General features: G+C 47.4%; 1 protein-coding gene across 1 annotated transcript in view; it reads right to left on the bottom strand.

The window, feature by feature from the left end:
• C1D (C1D nuclear receptor corepressor) overlaps positions 1 to 4,887 on the bottom strand; it is a 26,988-nt gene that overhangs the window by 21,715 nt on the left and 386 nt on the right. The window lies entirely within an intron of this gene.

The following is a 4,887-nucleotide window of genomic DNA, read 5'->3' as shown; positions in this document are numbered from 1 at the left end:
CCCGCATGATTCGGGGACAACAGAGCAGACCCTACAATGAGAGACTGCGGGACCTGAACCTGTTCATCCTTCACAAGAGAAGGCTTAGGGGGGACCTGGTGACCATCTATAAACTCACTAGGGGGGACCACAAGGGTTTGGGAGAGACCTTGTTTCCCCTAGCACCCCCTGGCATAACAAGGAATAACGGCCACAAGCTGTTGGAGAGTAGGTTTAGATTAGACATCCGTAAGAACTACTTCACTGTCAGGGCAGCTAGGATCTGGAACCAACTTCCAAGGGAAGTGGTGCTGGCTCCTACCCTGGGGGTCATTAAGAGGCTTGATCCCTACCTGGCTGGAGTCATTTCAGCCCAGTTTTTCTCCTGCCCTGGCAGGGGGTCAGACTTGAAGATCTACAAGGTCCCTTCTGACCCTACTTCTATGATTCTATGACGACACTGCATGAAATTGTCTAAACATGGCTTATGGAGCCTAGTTTCACTGCTGGACCATTTACATTCAGACTGGCTGGTTCTAATTTGAACTTTTCAGCCTGATCTCCATAACTTCTAAAACCGTTTTTATTCCCTGTGCAATATTTTCAGCTGTCCTAGATTCCACATCCTGTGCTCTTTTTGCTGACATAATAGGTTTCCCCTCCTGAACAAATCCAATATACGCTGGCTCTTGCACAGCTCCAGACCTGTCAGCGAATCCATCAGCAAGCACAGTGATAAACCTAACTTTCTTTATGCATGTCTGCAATGTTTCCTCAAGAGACTATACAATTACTTTAATTAAGTCTTCCACTTGAACAGTGTTAATATAGTTTGATCCAAGATTAAGACCATTTTTAACTGGCAGATTACAAAGCATTTCAAACTCTGAAACCAAAAGCAAGTTTACGTCACTTTATGTAGTACTTTATAGAAAAATCTAACGATAGGAATTTCTTGTGCACACAGTGACATTTCTGGCTTACATATAACAACATGTGAATAGCCAAACCAGATCAGGCCCAACATCCCATCTCTGATGGTAGACAGTATCAGGTGTTTCAATGCAGAAACTTTTAAAGCACAAAAATGGGATAATTTGCCCCCTACAGGTTTTTTGCATGGTATCTCATGGTTACAGGTGGGCTTCAGATCTAAAGAGTTTTCCATTCCAAAACTTAGCACCAATAGAATGGATATCAAAAAAGTCCAGACTTTTATCCAGCCTCTTTTTAAATTATATTACGTTCCTGGCTTCAAAAACATTGTGCGGCAACACATTCAGTTTAATCAAAAAGTGTGTGAAAAAATTATTTTCTGTAATCAGTACTGAATTTCCCATGTTTTCATTTACTTGAACGTCTCTTGTTCTTGTGTTACGAAACATGGAGAACAAAAGCTCCTGACAGATCTTCCCGTTTACCATTTGTGAACTGGCTATGCTTTTGAGGCCTTTCACAACTTGATGGCATATCTCGATTTCAGTGTTTGGATGTAGCACAATCATGTCTGAACACCAACACTCCAAGGAATGGGCAGAATCCTATTGATTTTGGAGAAAACTAGAATGGGGAAAATCTCTTATATCTGCCAGTGCATGTGGCAAGCACCAGCCTTGGCCCCCATACATTGTATGCGGCATGTGGGGGATGAACTTGGCACTACAAGTATGGCATGTGGCACACGGGGCTTCTCCAGGGGCCATGCTGCATGCAGCACCCATGCGAGACTGGCCCTGCACACCGGTTCCAGGGTCAGCCTAGATCAGGCCCACAAACTGGTCTTACAAACTGGAACCAGAGCTCAGGGCTGGTCTGGAGCAGGCACCTCATGCAGCAAGTGCCCTGTACTGGCTTCACACATGAGCTCCATGAGCTTGCTGCACGAGATGCCTGCAGACCAGCCCTGTGCCCCTCAGCCAGCCCGTGGGGCTGAATGAGCTTGACACCCCTGTTCTAGATAGCAAGAAGAGAAATTATCATGATGGGGAAATGGAAGAGACACAGGGAATTCCTGAACAGGAAGAAGGAAATAACAAACTCTATTAAGGAAAACGCAGAGTCCCCACCATGACTGAAAAGCAGAATAATGGGTTGCAGTAAAAAGGGGAATTGAGATATGGAGATACTGGGGGGGGGGGGTAGAAAATATAAGAGATTCTGAAATTGGAGGAAGATGTGATGGAGGCATGCAGAACCCTTGAAAATCAGGAAAGAAGAATGAAAGATCATGGGGAATGGAGGGAAGTGGGTAATGAGGAAACTGGACAGGCAAAGGAAGGAATAGAGGGCCGCAGAGAATTCCTCGTGAGGGAGACAAGAGCCACCAGTATGGAAGAATGCACTATAAAAATGTTGCAAAGCTCCTCAGAAGAGTGAAGGGGGGCTGCATGGAGTGGAGAAGGGACTGAAATGAAGAATGCAAGGAACCCTTGTTGTGTGCAATGAGTTCAATGCAAAGAAACTACAAAGTATGCAACCCCCTGGTTTTATATTCTTTTCTGTCTCTCATTTCCAATCTAATCTCTTTCATATGCCCTTGATCATTCTCATTCCTCCTTCAGAGACTCTTCTTTCAGCCCTAATTCCACAATATCCTCTCCAAAGCATGCCGGACAGTACTGTGCCCAATATTCTAGATGCAACTGCACCAATGATTTATCTGAAGGAATTAATGATATTCTTTGTATTATTCACTATTTTATTTCTTACGCACTTTAAGATCTTGTCAGCTTTTTTCATTGCAGCTGCACACTGAGCAGAGGTCTTCATTTCACATGAGCAAATCAGTCATGGACATGCAGTGAATTGATTTTCAACATCTTATGGCCACTTAAAAGAGGAATACCCTTATGGAAAGCTATGCATTCTTTCTGCAAATTACTCAAAACACTTCCACTTCCCAATAGGAAACCAGTGAGTTCTGGAAAGCACTTTTATGTCTAAAGTTGCTCCTATTCCTGGACACACACTTCCGTATTACTTGGTTTATGCTTTCTTTACCAAGGCCCACCTATACTGCTGTATCCAGTTGCATCCTGCATCTTTTCCTTGATTAACGCCTTCCTTTCAATTTATTTAACCTAGGGACTGTTCCAGACACCTCCATGCTTTTATTATAATCAACTAAGTCTCTGTATTTCTATAAGCACATTATAAACCAGCATGTGAACTGAGGACTACTTTTCCAGTTAAACTGCTCTACCATTTGCAAAACACCATTTGCAATAGTGAGGCTGTAACAAAGGGCAGAGAGGGAATGTCTTCCAGCTAAAATTTAGGTGCATTTTATAACAGCAGGGGAGGCTCATGTTGTAATCCAGGGTTTACTACACCAACTTAGCAAATTAAAATATTGCTTACCCTTCCGGCAAAAATAAAATAAAATAAAATAAACCAACCCAAGCTAACACAGCCAATTCTTTGCACTACTAGCCTGTGACCTCTCCTTGTAAACTTCACCCCCTTTCTTAAAGCCAAGCTGTTTCTTGCAGCAGCCAGCCCCAAGTTTTCAGGGCTCCTGAAGCCGCTACATAACCTACACCAATGTACAATGGAAAACTATATTAAACGTTACCTACTGCCATTCACTGGGTCAGAAAGAAGGTCCATCTTGCCTGTCCTCACTCCCTCCCAGAGAAGCAGTGGTACACCCCAGGTAAGGGCAGGGGTCCTCGGTGGGCAAGTCTGTATTCCACTCTGATCCCAAGAGCTACAGGGGACCTTAGCTGGCAGCTCATTCAGGGAGCTGTCTCCATGGGTATTTGGCACACTTTACAGACACCTCTGATACCTGTGCCTTTTTCCCACCAGAGGAAGACCTTGACACATGCCTACCTTGAGTGCACCAGGGTGCAGCCCTTTTTTTGCCTGCTCTAGACCCTGCTGCCGAGGTTCTGGCTGTACTTCTCCCTGCACCATTTTTGTTAAGCACTCCCCATCCCTGGCCAAGTCCTGGAAGGAAGGAGGCTCTTGCCAGGGGGAACCCAGGTGAGTGTGGGGCTGGCTATCTTCTTCTCACTCCTCTGAGCACATCAAAAGGCAGCTTCAGCAGCTGGCATCTGCAGGCTCACCCAACTCCTTCAGTGGGCACTGGGTGCTGAATGCTCTACTCAGCGTCTCCTTCTGAGTCTTGTGTTTTGGACCTGTGACCTCACCCCCTTCCCTGTTTTCTTCTTATTATTGCAAGCAATCTACTCTTGCATTTGCAGTGGCCTCCCTTTATATAGCTGTTCGTGGTGGACCCGGGCACGTTTCCCCAGCACAACAAACAGGCCTGCATCACAATGCCAGTGTCCACAGGTTCCCACCACCCCTTCAGTGGGCAACCAGCCGGTGTGCTCCACTCGCCATCCCTCACCATTCACCTCACACCCCTTCCTCTTTTCTCCATATGTTTATCCCCCATATTCAGCTGATGGGTCCCCAGCCACCTCCCTCGTTAAGGGTGGCTTGTAGTTTTCCACGATGAGGGAAGCCCACAATCTTTGGGCACATCCAGCAGGCCGCATGGCACCGGGGCAGTAAGCAGAGCCAAAAGGGAGAGGGAGCAGAGTCCGACTGGTGGGGGGTAGGGGCCTTGCCCTCTTCCACTCACAGCCTCCAGCACTAGGAGCTAGGAAGCCCAACTGCAGAGGCCGTGCCCCTCGCTGCCCTTAAAGAGGCCTGGCAGGGCAGCGTAGGGCTCTCGCCCACTGGAGGTACAACCTTCCCCTCCTCTGAGGTGGAGGGAACCTCCAGCGCCCTAGCGCCCGACACAGCAAACCCGGAACCTTCTGCGCCTGCGCCAGGCACTTAGCTGCGGGGACACAGAAGGCTCGACCCCCCACGCCACACCTTTGCGCCTGCGCGCCCCCCCCGCACCGAAACTTGGGAACCCTGCCCCGGGCGCTCGCCCACGTGCTCCGGGCC

The sequence above is a fragment of the Gavialis gangeticus genome, unplaced genomic scaffold (assembly GCF_001723915.1).
Source record: "Gavialis gangeticus isolate Ggan-Ray unplaced genomic scaffold, GavGan_comp1, whole genome shotgun sequence".
In the NCBI taxonomy this organism is placed as follows: domain Eukaryota; kingdom Metazoa; phylum Chordata; order Crocodylia; family Gavialidae; genus Gavialis; species Gavialis gangeticus.
This window is presented reverse-complemented; position numbering and strand designations above follow the sequence as displayed.